The 19,821-nt window shown below is 44.3% G+C and overlaps 3 pseudogenes across 3 annotated transcripts; all 3 read right to left on the reverse strand.

The window, feature by feature from the left end:
- Window positions 1–812: 812 nt before the first annotated feature.
- LOC306641785 (toll-like receptor 5) lies at window positions 813–19,417 on the reverse strand (annotated as a pseudogene). Its single transcript, XR_013766850.1, has 3 exons — window positions 18,377–19,417; window positions 9,810–10,704; window positions 813–1,363 (listed from the first exon to the last, which is right to left on the reverse strand). The product of XR_013766850.1 is annotated as a toll-like receptor 5 (transcript).
- On the reverse strand, window positions 4,822–7,278 carry LOC306641786 (aldehyde dehydrogenase family 3 member A2-like; annotated as a pseudogene). The gene is made up of 2 exons: window positions 6,737–7,278; window positions 4,822–6,661 (listed from the first exon to the last, which is right to left on the reverse strand). The product of its transcript is annotated as an aldehyde dehydrogenase family 3 member A2-like (transcript).
- On the reverse strand, window positions 7,446–9,502 carry LOC306641412 (toll-like receptor 5; annotated as a pseudogene). Its single transcript has one exon. The product of its transcript is annotated as a toll-like receptor 5 (transcript).
- Window positions 19,418–19,821: the final 404 nt, after the last annotated feature.

Here is a 19,821-nt window from a genome sequence, read left to right on the forward strand (position 1 = left end):
TAATTTCTCCAGCCTTTCTAGATGTTCTCAGTGGAAGACTGAACAGAACCCCCTCAGATAATCACCACTAATCTCACTTCTGTTTTGTCATTTCCATACTTTAAAATATGCACTTAGACTATTATTTCTTGTTTTAACACTATAAACACTTTGTACTGATTGTTTATTGTGGTAGAAGAGCAGGTAACTATCTAACATGTGTACACCATAGTCTCTTACCTTCCTAACAGTTATTTCATTTTATGATTTAAAGCTTTAAGTCAAATTTGTTTTACATTTATTAACACTATCCAAAATACTATTCACTGCAGGTGTGTGTGATTGGCAAGAACTTTTCAAAGTCCCTTGTATTTGGGGCAACAAGGAAGATTCTCTTTGAAGCTTTCAGCAGCCCCAATCACTATTCTAAATTTTCCAGAATAGTATCAATTTCGAATACAACAAACTCTAGGTATTCTTAGATTGAACTATAGTAGTTTCTGCTATTTTGGCATGACTCCAAAGGACTGTGCTCATTGGATGCTGTAGTTTGGATCTTGAACATTTCTCAAAGACCCCTTCCCATAATTTCCAGAATGGTACTATTGGGAGGTGATGGAAACTTTTTTTTTTTTTTTTTTTTTTGGTGGGAATGGGGGATTTAACTCAGGGGCACTCAACCACTGAGCCACATCCCCAGCCCTATTTTGTATTTTATGGAGAGACAGGATCTCACTGAGTTGCTTAGTGCCTTGCTTTTGCTGTGTCTGGCCTTGAACTTGTGATCCTCCTGCCTCAGTGGCTCCTCCCAGCCACTGGGATTACAGGTGTGGGCCACAGTGCCTGGGGGTGATGGGAACCTTAAGAGGCAGGGCCTAGTGGCAAGTCTTCAGGTTACTATGGGCATGCGCTCCAAGGAAACAGGGGACCTCAGCCCCTTCTTCTCCCTTATTTTTGTTTTCCAGCCATGAGGTGAGTAGCTTTGCTCCATCACATGCTCCCTGCCATGATGTACTGCATCACTGCAGGCCAGAAAGCAATGAGGCTGGTTGACCATGGACTGTAAGCTCTGAAACTGGGAGTGGAAACAAACCTTTTCTCTTTATAAGTTTGAATCTCAAGTATTTGCTATCATGATGGAAATCTGCCAGCACAATGGGCTTTGTCTGTTTAATGAGACCTGACTTTAAATTGCTGTGAAGTGAATAAGGAACAATTGCTCAGCAAGAAGGGTCCCACTGACACCCCCACCCCACCCCACCAAGCCAGCACTCACTTATCAACACGGCTGTGCTTGACCCTCCTCTTGGCTTATGTGCAGTAACTCCTACAGAGTGAGGAAGACTTGGGAAAATGGCCTCAAAAAGAAATACAGCTGCTGGGCCTGGTGATAGAAGAAAAGACAAATGAAAAGAATTTAAGAAAGATTTGGGTTTTGGCCAAAGGGAAGATTTGGAATGAACTAGAGTGAAATGTTGAATTCAATAGTGACTAGGATGCATGGTGAACAGGGAGGTGTCCTGTGAACTCTGTATAGAAGTGACAAAAGGTGCTTGTTGAATGTGTTTCGTTAGGTAAATTCCCTGGTATTTATGTTCTTAAATATGGGGATTAGGAGAGGCTGTGTCAAGACGTATCTGTCTTCCAACTTACTGTTCTATGAATACATTTGCATTTGTAATTTTATATGTCTGAGGTTTGGGTTGGTGATGGTCACCCAAAGCACGGGGCGGGTGGTCCCTGGTGTAGCACTACTCCCTCCCTAGCCCCACTCCCCACCCAAAACTAGCAACCCCCTTCCCTCAGGAGACCTGTGCTTACAAAAGGTGCAGATGAGGACACTTCTGGGCATCACGGCTGCTCTTGCTTCTCCGGCTTGGAGAGAACCATGACTGATGAGCTCGGGTGACAGGTAGGACTGACTTGGCCCAATGTGGCCTTCCACGATCTTCTTGGCTTGTGTTTGTAACTCTTGCTGGCAGCAGCTATTTGGATTGTTTTACTCTATTTCTTAGTACAAGGTTCAAGAGGACTTTATCCACTGCAGATTCTCCTCCTCCCCTCTCCATTCTTGCCCATCTCTTGCAACCGGTTTAGGCTGCAGTTTGTCCCACTACCCAGAAGCTCCATGCTTGGGAGTTGAGTTGGTTTTTTGAGCCTGTGGTCTCCTCCTGCTTCAGCCTGCCATTTAGCACCTCTGTGGACTTCCCATTCTCATGGCCCCACCCTGCCTGGTCCCTCCCCACAGACTCTGACAGCAGCAGGTGTCGACACAGAGGGGGCTGGACATCACAGTACATGTCATGTATTTATTACACACATACTGAGGCCCAGGCATCATTTTGGATCTGGGATACACAGATGAACAGGGCAAGGTCCTGTCATCAGGGTCTCACAGTCCTGAGTCCAGGCTCACACATACAAAACACATTGACAAAAGGATTGCATCTTAGTGACAGAAATCTATGGCCCATGATGAATAGGAAGTCATGCTAGTCTAGGAAATTCACCAAAAGACCAGGGTAGGGAGAAGAAATTCAATGGAGGAGGAAGCTCAGATAAGATGTGCTGGCGGGACACTCTGGTGAAGACCTGAAAATACTTGAGATCCGTGATGGCCAGTGAGGGTGAGACATAGAAGGTGGTTCATGGGGTCTACAATTCAGAGGGGCAGGTGGCCAGACAGGCTCACCACTCTCAAGAAGGCGGGAAATAGAAAGTGCTAGTTTAAATAGAACAGATAACGTGGCAAGAGTATTCACAAGACAGAGGACTTTGGGTCCTTCGAAACCCCAGGGATCCCCAGGGGTTTCATGACTCTGATTTTGAAGAACATGTATGGGAAGACCTGGGAAAATAGTCCAGAAAGGAAGAACAGAGTGGGGTGTTCATGGCTTTCATGAGGACAAGTCCATCACTGGGTGTGGGGTGAGCTCAGCCTCATGGATGTGTTTGCCCAAAGAAGCCAGGATGAGAATAGCCTGAGTGTGTGTGTGTGTGTGTGTGTGTGTGTGTGTGTGTGTGTGTGTGTGTTAGAGAAGTGAGGGCTGGGGTGCACCATGAGGGTAAGGGATTGACATTTTGGAGTGCTGAGTCCCAGGCCCAGGAGTACCCCTTGAGCTGTAGTCATTGACCTGACTACAGTATGTTGGATGTGGGAGAGGTTGAATGTGAAGCTAACAGGTAATTATGACACAAGTTCTTTGGCTAAAAATTTTATTAATTTTTTGCAGAAACACGCTTATATTAAGAAATTCAAAAAATAATTTAAATGCAAAATGCATGTAGATTCCTTTTTGGGTCAAAAAATTACAAATTCAAGGAAGTTGTAACTACCCCCAGAGGGCATTCAGTTTATGCAGTCTCTTGTGGCCATTAGGGAAACTAAGGAAAAGATCTGAGAATTCCTGACATTCTTGACTAATTTAATTTTCCCAGTAACTTCATGAAGGTGATATTATGATGTCCACAGGTGAGAAAACAGTCCCAGCAAAGGTGTAACATACTCAAAGTTACACAACTAACAAGCAGCAGAATCAAAAAAAATTTTTTTTGAAGTATAATCATTTATTTAGGAGAATATATTAGTAGACAAGCCAATAATTTAGCTTAACTAGAAATTACAAAATACAATTAATATAGTAAATGAAAATTCCATATCGAAATTTTATATAAGATATTCTATGATTGATTGTTCTATCAAAACCACAGTTTAAACAACTGTTTTCCTAAATTAGGCCAGTGATTAATTTTTGACACCTTGTAAGGTGGTAAAGATATACCATACTAGATAGCCTTAATGGAACAAATTATTTAACAAAATTGATTATACATTTGATAGTGCGAGTTACATTCTGTCATTGAGTGGGCCAAGTCTCTTTTCAAATTCAAGCAAAGGAACCAAAGTCCCTGCAACCAGGAACTCCAAGGCATAGCACAGCACTCCCTGGCAGAGAATGCCATTCCACACAGGCCTCCTTTGGCACTTTCCTCCTTGGATGACGTACCTCAGGCTCTAGTGAGATCTGCCCATTTGTTCAGGAGATCCTCTTACCATCTCCATTCTTTTTATTATGGCCAACTAACTTAAACAGCATTCTCTAAACTTCGCTATATTATCCACTGTCTCTTCCCCATGAAGTTCTAAAGCCCTAAAGTCCTAATATTCAAGGCCTCTTTTTCTGTGACGGGAAATGATTCCCCCATTTTAAGCCCTGCAAGTTGAATAGAACAGAAAGGGATCTCTTTGAGGTTTAAAAAAGTGAAATTTACTTGTATGGTACTCTAGAAATAAGATGGTTAAACACTTGTCCTCGAAGATCTACTAACTTGCAATTTTAGGGTCCTGAGAAGATTTATTTTACCACCACATTGCCTAGGCTGGCCTCGAACTTCTGGACTCAAGCAATCCTTCTGTCTCAGCCTCCTAAGTAGCTGGAATTACAGGCAAATGCTACTGCACATGGCAGTATTTTTATACTTACTCTAATTATAGCATTTAAAAAAAAAATGCTAGTTAGGTTTCAGTAAGATGTTAAGTCCAACATCATGTCAAAGACAGGTGATACTTGCATGAAACTGGCAAAGATTTTCTAGCAAGCCCTAGACTTTATAAGATGCTTTGAGTGATATTATTCACAAAAAGCATTTATGAATAACCACAGCAGACTGTCAAAACCAAACACACTCCAGATGATGGAGAATGAATGGGAAAGGATAAAGAGCTCTAATTGCTGGAAGCAAGTCCCTAAGTCCCAATGGATGAGGAGCAAACCTCCACTCACAGCCTTGCTCCCCCAACTCCAGTTTTAGTGCACCAAACTTTAAAGGGATGCGGGAATATCTTTTTTTTTTTTTTTTTTTTTTTTTTTTTTTTTGCGCGGTACTGGGGATCGAACTCAGGGCCTTGTCCTTGCGAGGCAAACACTCTACCAGCTGAGCTATCTCCCCAGCCCCTGGATCTGGGAATATCTAACCTTACTTCTTTGGACTATAGAGGACTACTGATAGCCCTGGGCAGTAATGAGTTCTTGAAAGCTTCACCCAATGATGGTAGCAGCAAGGGCAAGGGATGGGATGTCCTATGAATTGGCGTGAAGAAGTCACTGAGCAGGTTCAAGGAGTTTGGATTTAGCTGAACACATTCCTGTCCCTAGCACAATCTAGAATAAGTTTCCTAACTATTCTTCTTATTGGGGAATGTTGGGATTTGGCTGAAATGGCAACATTTATTAACAGTGAGTGGTAATGACTTTTAGGTTTCGTCATGGCATATTTGCATATTTTCTGATTTGGGTAGGAGTTAAAAATCAGTTTGTTAGCCATTTATAGAGGAATATTCAATAGAAGAGGTTGAATAGGATCATTCTTCAGTAGTATCCAGCCTTGATAAGCACTGCTGCCACCACACCCAGGAATGTGAACAACAGGAGCCCGAGTTTTCCTTTGTTGAACTGTTTCAGCATGAAAAATTTTGCCCAATCTGCCTTTGATTGGCTGTTGGGAGGATACCTGAGCTTGTTAACACCTTCTCTCTTCAAACTTTTTAATAAACAGGGACGATGATGAGAAAAAGTATCAAAACTATGTTTTCCATGATAAGCTCCCATCCCACTGGAACCCACTCCTCCAAAAGGCAGAGAATTGAGAGTGAAGTGCATGATGACATCATTGCCTGTCACACCACCACTGAATGTCTCGTCAATCATCCGTTTGATGAGCTCATTGTTATGAGAAAATACGTAGAGAGCCAGAGGCTTTTCACGTTCATTTATGAAATTTATGGCTTCATCTGCATTTTTCACAGGCACTATTGGAAGAACTGGTCCAAAAATTTCTTCTTGCATCACTCTGGTCTCAGGATCAACATCAGTAAGTATTGTTGGGGCTATGTAGTGTGTGGCCTCATCAGTCTCCCCACCAAAAGCTATCTTTTGTCCTTCAAGCAAACTTCATATCCTCTTAAAATGATGAAGATTGATGATCCTTTCATAATCAGGAGATTCTTTTATGTTTTCTCCATAAAATTCCTTCACTGTTTCCTTTATCTTCTGCACTATTTGATTCTGGAGGGAGGCTTCACAGAGAATGTAGTCAGGAGCAATGCAGGTTTGACCACAATTCATGTATTTTCCCCAGGTTATGCGTCTGCAGACAATGTCCAGGTCACAATCTTTATCAATGTAACATGGACTTTTCCCTCCAAGTTCAAGTGTCACTGGGGTCAGATGCTTGGCAGCAGCTTCCATGACAATTTTTCCAACTGCAGCATTTCCCGTATAGAGAATGTGGTCAAATCGCTGCTTCAGAAGCTCTGTGGTTTCCTCAACACCACCATGAACAACAGCATACAGATCCTGATCTAAATACTGAGGGAGGAGCTTAGCCAAGATCTTGGATGTATTTTCACTTAGTTCAGAAGGTTTGATAATCACAGCATTTCCTGCAGCAATGGCTCCCACCAGCAGCTGCATGGTGAGAACGAAGGGGTAGTTCCAAGCTCCAATAATCAGTATGACTCCCAGAGGCTCTGGTTGGACATAGGCCTCATCCAGCATAGTGAGCAAGTTCTTCTTAACTGGTTTAGCAGTAACCCATTCATGAAGACTCCCCAGCATAAGATCAATTTCCCCGAGGACACTAATGACTTCCTGACTGTATGCATTGAATTCACTTACTGTTACTACTCCTTGAAATAATCTTTGGTGGAGAAAGGAAGAATCATAAACCCAGAAGAAGGCCTTGCTATGCCTTGCACAAGTCCGCGGCGATGGCCGCCAGGATGTCCTTCTCGCACTCCTGCACCATCCTCCGCAGGGCTTCGAGCTGCTGCAGCCGGAACCGCAGGGGTCGCGACCGGCCGGACCGGGAAAGCCTGTCGAAGCTGCTGGACTTGGCTCTCCATGGTCTGGTCCTGAAGAAAAAAGGCAAGCTCCCGGGGCGCTGGGGCGTGGCGAACGGGATGGAGGCTGGGGCTAGCGGGCACTGCTCCTCCTCTGAGGCGTTCTGCGGGTTAGACCCCCACCGCTGACCCCAGGCCGCCCCTCACTGTCCCACTAAGTGCTAGTCACCGCCGGCCAAGTCCAACTGCCCCACAGAGGCTCAGCAAGGCGAAGCTCAACCCCGAGCCCCGTGCCTATTGGTCTTGGCGGCCCACGTGACCGCGCGGCCCCCGCCCGCTCCCGGGCTCTGACCACAAGCCCGGCAGGAGGGGCTTCGGGTGCAGAGGTGAGTAAAGAGGATGGCCTGGCGGGGAAAGGAACCCATGGGTGGTTCCAGAAAAAGGGAAGAGTACTCTTCGAGAATGAGCTGAGTCTCAAGGATGAGCAGCTGAGGAGAGCCGGACATCGGGCAGGAAGTACCCAGACGCCCAGAGAATGCGGCCCACACACCGAGACGCCCTGGAAAGCGGGTTTCCTTCCTCCTGCATTCTGTGGCTCTTCAGATGTGGCTGAATTCACAGAATCAGAATCAAAATTTGATCCAGGATCTGTGCATAAATTCCAGATCCTTCCTACAAGAGCTTGTTGATTTGATAAATGAGGTGGTACCAGTAGAGGAAAAGTTTAAGAGGTAGGTTGGTGCTAACATGGAAGGTCCTGAGTGTCAGGCTGAAAGAAGGGTCACATGCAAAATGGTCATGGCCCACAAGGGTTAGACCCAGAGGAGTTGAAGTCTCCTTGGGGCCACATGTTATCCCCAAGATAGTGTGACCCAATTCCAGCACTGGCATTGTTCTTCAGGTCAAAGAAGGAAAGAGATCTCCTCTATTTGTTTTCTACTCAGTATTGTTTTGCAGAACACAGAGACCTCAGAATCACAGACCAGCCCATTCTTGAACTGAATGCTGAGAAAGCATGAAGTCACCTGTAACTTCTTCCAAGGTGTCTTTTCCATGACTAGGGAACAGTCCATCATCCACATAACAAGAGAGAACAGTATTATTGGGTCTGAAGGGAAATTAATGGTGAGTGGGAATCTCTTGGGGCAGTTGCAATTTTCTAGATATTATTTTCCACTTGGAGGTCAGTGAGACAAAACGTTGTGTTGACAGGAAAGCCAAGAGATTGATGTTTTCATAATAGGGAAAAGACCTCTGAAAAGAGCCCCCAATGGTAACTTTGTGCAAGCACAAAGTCAAGAGTTATTTGTGGCTGGGGATAAATTGCATGCTGCTCTTTTTACTAGGTGATATTTGCTATCTTTTGCAATTGAATGCGATTGTCTTCTTTCTTTTCTTTTTCTTTCTTTAGGATGTGCTGAGAGAGTTTATTGAGAACCCAGCCAACATCTTGGACATCCTCAGGCCACTTCAAGTACTGCTGCTTCTGTATAAATCCTCTGATTGACTGGTGTTTCATCAGCTGGTACTGGGATAGTGACCCAACCACCACCATAATGAAGACACTACTGAGGTTAGAGAGGCACCTGCTTTGGGCATAACTGAAGGCTTCCAGGCACCACCCATCCCTAAGGAAGTGTCTGCTCACAAGACAGATGATCTTTCTGCTGTTCCAGACGGCAGCCTGGATGGTGGTGATGTGGTTTTCCCCTGGGACGAAGTCTTTTTCTTCAGAGTACAGGTGAAATCTATTTTGGTCACTGTACTGAGTGTCCAGGTGTTTTAGCAAAGCATTCTGTATCCACTCAATGTCTTTGCTACTGAAGCAAAAGTAGGCATCATATCAATACCTGTCAGGTTCTATTCCCTGTGGATGGTCATTGCACAGCAGCCTCTGGGCTGCCTTTTAACACATGAAACAAAATCCCCAGAACTTTGTGACTATGAGAATGGTCATGAGGAACATAGTCAAAGTGACAGTGAATAAGATAAAAAGGGAAACTTTAGGGACTTTAAGACTTCCTCTTCATCACAGTCCTCCATGGAAATGGAGTAGAGGGAAACCCCCAAGAGTGAGTTAGGACACATGCAGTTTATATCTGCAGGAGATCCTAATAGAGTGACATTGGTTTGATTGAGCCAACTTATAAAAGTTTTGAGTTCACACTCAGAAATGAATTCATTATGGGTTATGTCCAAGAAGTTAAGCGATGCAAATACGCCAGGATGAGGAGATAGGAGATGGTTTCTGGATATATCCAGGACCTCTAAACTAGCAGGTAAACTACCAGGAGAAAGAACCGGGAGCCTGTTGGAGTTGAGTCCCCTCAATGAAGTCAGATCGCTAAATACTCCAGGGGGAAGGAAATTAGGATAGTTATTATTCAGATACAGAACCTGGAGATGGGAGAGCCCCTTAAAAACATCCCAGCAGAACCCAGTTTCCCAGGCAAGTTGCAACATATTTTCTCCAAGGAGAAGGTGTTTTAAGTTGTGATTACCCGGAGGGGTGTGATTTGGGTTACAAGAGAAAAGGCGATTTGATTTAAAATGAGTTTGGAGCTGAGATACCTGAAGAAGGCAGTAGAGGTCAACCAGATTTTCTAGCCTATTCTCTGATAAGTGAATGTAGTTGACTTTAAAGTTAATATTTGGCAAAGTCACCAGTTTATTGCCACCTAAGAGGAAATGGTTTTAAGAGCATTATCCTGGAGATCTAAGGTATGTAATTCTTTTAGGAATCTGAATGTCTGGTCCTGAATTATTCAAAGTGATTCTTTTGGAGATCAACGTAGGCTACACTATGTAGCCCATCGAAATTGGAATTATAAAGTTTCCCAAGAAGGTTACTTGATATATTGAGTATTTGGAAGCTCTCAAGTTCATAAAATGCTTTGTCTGCAATCCTGTTTATCTTGTTGTATGCAAGGTTCAGAAATTTCAACCCCATGAGGGTCTTAAAGAGTCGGGGTTCAAGGAGAAGATATACCCATGTGAAAGATCCAGGCATACCACTGAGCTTCTGTCCAGGCCAGAGAATGTGTTCTCGTCAGGATCTATGATGTTTCGGAAGCCAAACCCAGAACCCATAATATGGTAGGTGAGAATCAAAGAGGAAGTCTGGCTTCCCCTGATGGCATTGCTGAAATTTCCTGTGATAGCCACAGTTCAGCCATTTTCAGAAACATCAAGGGTTTCCACTGCATATTTCTGAATGGATTCATGCATTTCTTCCAGTCCAACTAGACTCCCTTGTACAGGTTAGTAGCTTTGAGTCTGAAAAGAGAGCATTTTTCCTTGAAGTGGCTTGAGCTCACCTTCACATAAGATGGATATTTGGTTGATGGAAAAAATCTAGGGACTTCAAGGAATTCAGTTTCTGAAATGAAGAAGGAAGGTAGAGGCTACCAATTTGATTGTAGGATAGGTCTAAGTGAATTAAAGAAATCAAATTTCTGAAATAACCATCACTTAATACAGCATCAGTGAGCCCACAGGCAATCAGTCTCAGTTCAAGCAGATGGAACAGTCCCTGGAAAGCACCCGGATGCAAGAAGTTGATCTGATTTTTACCCAGATCCAAGATTCTAAGATTGGGCAGGTTTCTGAAGGCCTCTTTGTCCACTGTCAAGGGAGTAAACTGGCCCCCGATCTCTAGCAGTTGGAGCTGCTCCAGGCTGGGGAATGAGGTGGTCGTGATTGCTCTGATGTAGTTGAAGCTTAGCAGGAGCTTCTCTGTGGTGTTGAGGACCCAGGGAATCTTGGTGATATTGCAGAAATGAAAAAAGCCCATCCGACCATCAAAGGAGCAGGAAGAAATTCCAAACACAGGACCGGCCATGAGCACCACTCCTAAGAGAAGGTCAAGGTGATCTGCCATGGTCCTGTGGGGGAAAGGAGAAGGGAAACACAGCATCTCAGCTTGAGGCACTGTACATGATCCTCAGAACTTGGGGGTCTCCTCCAGGATGTGCCTGCTCTGGTGGATCCCCTTTGCTCACGTGACGCCAGAATGTGGCTGTGGTTGGTACTGCCTGCTGTGGATGAAGCTGTTCTCTCTGTCTTTCTGTCAGACACTTAGTACTGCATTTTCTCCATACGAGGCAGTGTTCTAGGTATTGACCTGGGCTGGGATGTAGCTCAGAGGTGCTGCACTTGCCTTGCAGGTGCAAAGCCCTGAGTTAGATCCCCAACATTACAAAACAAAGGAACAGAAACAAATTTCACCTGGTCTTTTTAATAACTGTCTGTTCATTCATCTGTCCATTCATTCACGCATTCATTCAAGATTTGCTGAGGGAAGTTGGAGAAAAGTTGTTTCACTTCAGCCAGAGAGTAGTCCACTTCTAGCCCACGAAAGGTTCAGCTGATGGGTGGAAAATAAATCCCCTTACCTTTCCACCCTCACCTGTCTTGTCCTCTAGCCCATCTCATGATCCGAGCTGATTCCATACACAGCACATCTCATCATACAGACATTGGGTATTTATGATTTGGATATGAGGTGTCCTCCCAAATCTCCTGGATTAATATTCAGAGGTGAAATGATTAGATTTTGAGAACTACGATCAAATAGGTCCATCCTAATGTGAATGGGCTGATTGGGTAGCAGCTGTAGGCAGGTGGGGTGTGGCTGGAGGAGGTGGGTTACTGGTGGCATGCCCTGGAAGGGTTCATCTCTTCTGTGGCCCAGTCCTCTTTTTCTCTTCTCCTCTCTCTGCTTCCCAGTCACCATATCCTGAGCAGCTTCCCTCCATCACACCCTTCTGCCATGATGTCTTGGACCCAGATTAATGGAGTTAGTTCACCATGGACAAAACCTCGAAACCATGAACACAATAAAACTTTCCCTCCTCTAAGTTGCTCTTGTCAGGTGTTTTGGTCACAGAGATGAAAAGCTGACTAACAAAGTTACTTTACATCATCTCCACAAAGAGTCAGATCTGGTCAGTTTAATAAAGATTATAAAGCATCTACTGCATGCTTAGCTTTTTTTTTTTTTTTTTTTCAAGTGCTGGGGATTGAACCCAGGGCCTTCTGCTTGCCTTGCAAGCACTCTACCAACTGAGCTATATCCCCAGCCCTCATGGTTAGCTTCTGTGTGACTCTGTGAGCATCCAATAATAAATAAAACCCAGTCCAGTTGCTGAAGTCCACAGGGGGAGTTCTCCATCTGTCTGAGTTGGGTGTTTGCTTAGCCCATGCAGCAATGGCAAAAGGTGCTCAGTCATGTCTGGCTTATGTTCCCTCTATCATGCTGGGTGCTATGAGAAGCACAGAGAAACTTCATAAGGCTCCTCCATCTTTGGTGCCTGGAACACATTCAATTTGCTTCAGTGTAACAAAAGCCCTGTGATGGAGGCTGCTATGGTTTGGAAGTGTTAAAAGAGATCATGGACTAAATTCTCTGAAATTGAGTCAAAACAAACCTTTCCTCTCTATAAGTTGTTTACTCAGATATTTTGTCACCATGATGAAAAGTTGACTAATATATCAGCAAAGAGTTATGCATTCAGAGGGCACAAGAATGAAGAGGATTGAAAATAAATAGGAAGGAAGGAAAGTTTGTAAAGAGCAGAAATTCCACAAAATACCATCAAGGGCAATAGTTTTGACTTTAGAATAGATTAAACTCAGAACAGTCATGGAGCTGGAGTTGGGCACTGGACCCAGCTCTGAATAGGTTTTGCTTCCTGTTTAGGATGATTCCAAAGCATCTGTGAAGCTGTGGCACAAAAAATACAGTAGAGCAGAATTAGGTCTTTGAGGCATTTAATGGTTATTAGGAGAAATTTGGCGAGAATGTTTATCATCACTCTTAATTTTTCTGCCATCTCAGTAAGTAGCTAAATTATTTTCACCCAGAGGCTCAAGATGACAACAGAGAATCACCCTCGTTCTCTTGAATATCACCCCACATTCAATTCATCTGCAAATTCTGTGGGTTCCTCCTCCTAAGTCTATCCACTGCTCTATTCCAAGCCACTGCCATCTCTTGTCTGGGCCATGCTGGTGACTAAAACCAGGAATTCGTTGAAACCTTTGAAACCTACTTATTCTTTCCACCTACACAGTTTGTGATTTTTTCTTTTGCAGGTGATCAGATTGGGTAATAGAAATAAACTAGTCCTTCCTTCCTTCCTTCCTTCCTTCCTTCCTTCCTTCCTTCCTTCCTTCCTTCCTTCCTTCCTTCCTCCCTCCCTCCCTCCTTCTCTCCCTCCCCCCTCTCTGTTTTTCTTTCTTTTTGCCAGGGATTGAACCCTGAGGAGTTTAACCACTGAGGTTCCAGCTCTTTTTATTTTTTATTCTGAGATAGGGTCTTGCTGAGTTGCTTAGGGCCTTGCTAAGTTGCTGAGGCTGTATTTGAACTTGTGATCCTCCTGTCTCAGCCTCCCAAGCTACTGGGATTACAGGGGTGAGCCACCATGCCTGACTGCCTTAGTCATTTCTTAATGAATTTCCTGTGGCTTTGAGTGGGAGCTAATGATCTTGTATTTATAGATAATACACAAAATGGAAAATGGAATAAAAGTTCCAAGTGATATTAATAGTCAATATGATGAATTATTGAAAGAAAACAGAAAGCTATCAGAGCAGATAATGGTGCAGCAGAACCCCCAAAGGCAGACACCATCCTGTCTCCCTTAATGGTTTGGGACCATTCTTCTTAGGCATAATGGGAGGTTCCATTGTCTTTCCACTGTACCTGACATCTTCAATTATATACTTATAATTTATATCCTATATATTTTCCAAAACCATCAATAATATCAAATATAAATCATGATTATTAAAGCATGACTAAAAAGTGCAGACCAGCATCTACAGAAAAAGAGATGGGTGTGCCAAGGGACAAGATGAAAGGCAGGTACTTCAAGGGACCCCAAATCCAGTTCCAAGTGTCCTGGTGTGCACTTGTTGGGTCTCTGATTCTAAAAGCTGATAGAGTCTTAGAAGGCAGATAAAGGGATGTGGTAGGAAGCATGATTCCTTATGCAGTGGTACCCAGGGTGAAGATTCTGATGATGCATTTCAGAGGAGACAAAAATAAGGGGAAATCAGGCTTCATGACCCAAGAACAAAAATGAATGATCATTTTTGAATGAATGGAAAAATCATATTTAGATGGAGTTTTATGTAAGCTTCTTCACATCCTCTGGTATGATGTGGATTCTAGCAGGACCTTCAAGACACATAAGATTGTCAGTTTCATTGCCCACATCTAGATGCTGTAGTCAGCTACCGCACTCAGGCACACTGTCCAGCAGGAGACGATAGGTCGTAATTCTCAATGTTTTGAGGTCACGGACCCCTCTGTGAATCTTCCGACAGCTTTGAGTCTTTAGCCTCCAAACTTGCGCATTTGCATCACAAACCAAATTTTGCACCCAGGTTTAGATAATTCACAGATCTCCAAGGCCTACCCATTTCAATGTTACACTGATAACTGAAAGAATGGGCATTTTTTTAAGCTGTCTGTTTTATCTCAACTCCCTAAGGTTTCCCTCCCAGTAATGGGAACAAAGCCCTTAAAGCTGTTCCAGGAAACAGCCCCAAACAGAGAGTAAAAGAGTAATTGGAGCAAGATAGTATTCAGGCAGTTAAGACACCAGAATCTACACCCTGTTGTAAAACATTGTGAAACATGTTGTATGTTATCAGCAAACCCAGACCCCCTTTGAAATTTCCCGGCAGCTTTGTTCCCCTTTTCCCTTTCATGTGCGACCCCTCCCGATGTGTGATCTCTGCCTTTATAAACCTACAAGATTTTCTGCTAGGGACTCAACTCCTCGAGTTGGGTCCCAGCATGCTGGAATTAACACCTCTTGCGGTTTGCATCAAGTGACGCCTCCTGAGGTTGATTGGGGTTGCCGTCGATCCATGGGACAGAGTTGGGGTTTCCTTTTTGGGGGCCTTACATAACCTTTAGTATATATACAAATAACCACAATGGCTTATTTTCCAGAACAGGTTGGGAAAAAAGTTTCCTGGAAAGGGACAGATGGTAAATATTTTAGGCTTTGCAGTCCAAACACAGACCACAGTTTGCTGACCTCTCTTCCAGAAGAAAGAAGGACAGAACCTCTGATTTCACAAATGAGGAATTTGAGTGACTTAAGATAAATATGTTCTGATGTTGAACTACCGGTATTTGCAGAAATGAACCAGCATAGTCCCCAAGATGCTGAAAGTTTTTAGCTGCTGCTTTATCCAAACATCAGGATGAATCCTCATCTTGTGTCACCAGACAAGAAATCCCTGCAGAGACACAGCCATGAGAACACCAGCTCAGGATGTCAGAGTCAAACTTTTAGTTTTTCTTTATGGATGACTCAAAGCATATAAACATATGCACCAAACTAGGTGAATGACCTTGAATCTGTGGTGATAATGAGTGAAAGAAAACATAAAAGACACCAGATTTTCAAAGCCATACTAGGACAGCTAAAATTAAAGTTATTAAGTAAGGTGGATAAAACCAGCTGAACAAGTATTTTAAAGAAAATGTTTTGAGGTTATGTTGTATTGTACAAATTTCATGCATTCTTATTTCCTTATGAAGTACAGAAAGGCATGAAATAACTACATATTTGCCTCTGAAGCAGATCTCTCTGAGTCCAATGGCCAAACAGTGGGCAGAAGAGTCAGGTGAACTGAACTGAGGTGTCTGGAGAGGTAGTTTGTGCAGACAAAAGTAGGAAGAAGGGTCACACAGCAGATGTCCTGAAATGGGAGCCAGAAGCTAAAATGAGTGGAAGCAAATTTCAACTGAGCACCGATACAGGGAAGATCTAATCTGAAGTGAGAACAAGATAGTGAAGTTGGTTCAGATCCAGTCAGACTTCAGATGAGAGTTCAAGAGTAGAATCCACACAGCAAGAGAGAGAGAGCCAGGGTGGGGGACTGACTCAGCCAGAGAGGCTTGACCAATGTGGACATAACAGAATCCAAAAGGTACCAAGAAACCTGAAACCCAAAACTCTAAGTGAGTTGAGTCTGGAAGGGAGCAAGATGGGTGGGAGCAGGTGGGGCAGGGCCCAGAAGAAGCCTGGGAGCTGTGGCTACTTGCTTCTCCCCAGTTCATGTGGTGGGCACCATAGAGCAGGAAGAGCTTTCTACCCATCAGAGTAGTGTGCCCTCTAGTGGTTCTCCAGAGTAGAGACAGACATCATCATCCTATGTACATATATGATTACATGAATGGTATGAATTTATATTTTGCACAACCATAGAAATAAAAAGATGTACCCATTTATGTACAATGAATCAAAATACAGTCTTTAAAAATAAAAAAAATATTAAAAATTTTTTTTGAAGCTGGGGATCAAATTTGGAGTTTAAGCATGTTAATCATGTGCTGTACCACAGAGCTACACCACTTAACCTGTAGGAGGTTTCTAGAATGGACAAATTCAGACATACAGAAAATGGAGTAGGTTTCCAGGGGCTGGCAGGAGGGGAGAATGGGCTGTGATTGTTTAATAGCCACAGAGTTTTAATTTGGGACCATGAACAAGTTGAAAGACGGTGGTGGTGTACTTAGTGCCACTTAACACTTCAAAATGATTAAAATGGTAACGTCTAGGTTATACATATTTCCCACAATTAAAAAAAATAAGCAAAACCCACTACTGATGCCAAGCCTGATGCCATGCCTGCCTCCTGGGTATTTAGGTTCCTTGGGCCTGGTGGGGCCTGAAAGTTGCACTTCACAGCCATATCCCAGGTACTCGGAGGCAAGCAGTTCTCAGGCCTCGCTTTGAGAAGGCACTATCTGAAGGGTCCCCTTCATCTCAGAAACCCCATGATTCTTGAGAGAAAGAAGGGCTGATAGGAAATTCAGAGGGTTGTTGTGCATTGGATTTAGATGACTAAGGGTGGGTTAATGCATATTTAGGGCTTTGAGGGGAGAAAACAGGAATAGCACAATCAATGCAGGCCTCAAGGTTCCTGCCAGCCACTGTTAATTAAGATGACAAGACCAGAGAAGGGTCAGTATCTCTTTCAATTGAAGCGAGTCCATTTCTATTTCATCCCAGCCATTGGTGGAGCAGGTTCCCTTTCTTGACTTCATTGCCTGGACAACAGAGCTGCTCGCCTAAGCTTCCTGAGTTATGGCCCATGGTGCACAAGCAGCAAATACACAAGCCTACATTATTGGGGTGCCCTGTTCCCTGGACACCACAGTTGGCCTGAGGATGCCTTGGTCCAAGCCAGAGCTGTTCCTATGCTCATTTAATCCTCGATCCCTTACAAGTAATACCAGGAATAGGATCCCTGGCAGGACCCGTATTCTGAACGGATTCCAGACTGGCCGTGATCATGTGGCAAGCTGCAGAGAAATGTTTCTCCTGGCAGGTGCCAGGTCAACCTGGGGCCCCATTGGAGCACCAAGCCTGGTGGACTCACTATCTGAGAAAGACACTTCATGGTAGATTTCCAAATGGGGACCTGCGAGAGTTTCTGCAAAGTTCACAGAGTAATAAAAATACTGGAATAATTCCTAAGGTGGGTATGGGATGTAGGTTTAGCCTTGAGAAACCTGAAGGGCAGGGGACCAGGGGAAGTCTCACAGGACAAATACATTCTCTAGATGCATCCCAATAAAGCATCCCACTGAACAAGCCAACAGATAGGTTGGAACAAGTCCAAAACCTCATTAGGGTCACAGTCCCTCCAGCTCAGCATTCCATCTCTGACCATAGTTCCATTAAAACAGATGGGGACTGCGTGCTCTCAGCCTCAGAATTTGCTCCCCAGGTACAATGCTAGCTCCTGTCACCATGGTTTTAAGGCTACGGAAGTGATTTCATTTTCATTCAGCTCCATCTCTGTTTATTCTACAGGGACTCTTCCGAGGCTGAGTTATGTCAGTCACTGGATACTGAGGATCCTTGCCCACTGGGAGCTTGTAGGCTCTACACACTGTAGGATATGATACCCACAGTGTGGTCCCCCCACCAGCAGCAAGAGCATCTAGAGAGCAGCATGAACTCTTGGGGTCCACCTGAATCAGAAGCCTTGGGATTGGGGCCTGGCAGTGTGTTTTATGGAACACTTCTTGTGATTTTGACGCATGCTCATGTCTGTGAACCACTGAGTCTGGAGGGAAGACAGAATTGTCAGTCATCACTCTGTATCCTCCAGCTTCATGTCAGTGGATTCCACCAACTGTAGACCAAAAATGTTTGGGAAAAAAATGGCACCTGTGCTGAACACATACAGATGTTTTTCTTAATGTCATCTCCTAAGTAATACAGTAAAGCAACACAGCACTTGCAATACATTAGGCATGATAATTAATCTGAGATTATTTAAAGTGTATGGGAGGTGTGAGTAGGTTATACAAATACTACACCATTTTGTATAAGACACTTGGATCTGATATGTTTGGCATCTGTGGTGGTCCTGGGACCAATTTCCTGGGGATACTGAGTGAAGACTGAATGCTAATCACTGTAATATCATACAGTGGGATACTGTAGACTCCTCCACTATTGTAGACAACATTTTACAAATAAGGAAATTGAGGCCCAGAGAAATTAAGTAACTTACTTAAGACCACACAGCTCTGTCTGCTGTGCATCAACTTCTATGCCAAACATGTTCCTTTGTGGCAGTGCAAGCTGTTTTGTGCAGTGGTCCTGCTTCAGCCCACCTCACAGTCATCATCTGCTAATCTTGTGGTCACTTCCCTTTAATCACAAAACACTCTGGCCCTGGCTCCCAGCAGGTCACCCTCTCTGGTCCTCTTCAATGTCCATATGAAGGTCCATTTTATCTCTGTGTAATTTATTGCTGGCATGGTTCCTACTTTGAAATATCGAGTTCTCTCAACCCAGGCTTCTCTTCTCACCTCTCTCGTGCCCTTATCTGAACCATGGCACCTTCCTGATGGCCTCAGAACTTCCCTGCATCTGGGTTTGGTAGTGCATGCCTGTAATCCCAGCAACTCAGGAGGCTGAGGCAGGAGGATCATGAGTTCAAAGCCAGCCTCAGCAACTCAGTGAGGCCCTAAGCAACTCAGTGAGACCCTGTCTCAAAAAATAAAAAGGGTTGGGAATGTGGCTCAGTGGTTAAGCCTGGGTCCAATCCAGGGTACAAAAACGAAAACAATTAAAAAAGAAACAACTGCCCTGGACCCTACGCCTGGAGGCTGAGCTCTGCCAGTCCATGTCATGTGCGTTGGTGCCCTTACAGAAATGCAGCACTCAAGTGTGCCCTCAACACAACTTCACCAGTCTCTTCTTTCTCTTACTCCTTCAGGAGCACTTCCACCGGTTGCCCCTCCCAGAAGCAGCTGACCTTTCTTCCTGCTTGTAGCAGCCTAGGAAGGCCCAGCTCCTGCCCCTGATTGGGAGCGTGCTGCTGCCCTCTAGTGGCCACCCTTGTGGCTGACGGTGTTGGGACAGCAACGCCCGCTAGAGGGCTCTGTACCCGTACTGGGGTAGCACCCTGCAGCGCCAATGGGAGGGAAACTCAGTCAAGCAGGGGAGGCTGGGCCTCGGCACTTTACATTAAGGTTAATGTGGTGAGAGAGGGCAGCTCACTCGTGCAAACAACATTCCATGGCTGGGGACAGGCGACTTCACACAAGCAAAATGCAAGCACGCTCCACACAGTCACTTAGACACATCACACCCTGGAGCAGAGGCAGTCCTTAGTATCTTCTGTGAACACCAAGGACAAACACAGCAGGGTGAAAGTCTGCGAATGCCTACAGTTCTATAAACAGGACTCTGAGATCAGCACATTAGGTTTCTGGGCACTGGTGCACGCTCAGGAGAAGGGCTGATTTATTTACTGACGCTTGCTGGTCTCATTAGGCTCTGTCTGCATCTCTTTAACTATTTACGATGATTCTATAGCACCAAGCATGACTATTAGGTCTAGCCCAGTGAGTAATGCCCCTTTTATGTTCAGTCTTTGTTCCATGTACACTGGGTGGGGTTGGGAGATATCATGAAAATCTCTGTCCATGCCGAATTCCCGGAGTTGCA

The sequence above is a fragment of the Sciurus vulgaris genome (genome assembly GCF_902686455.1).
Source record: "Sciurus vulgaris genome assembly, chromosome: 12".
NCBI classification, from domain to species: Eukaryota; Metazoa; Chordata; class Mammalia; order Rodentia; family Sciuridae; genus Sciurus; species Sciurus vulgaris.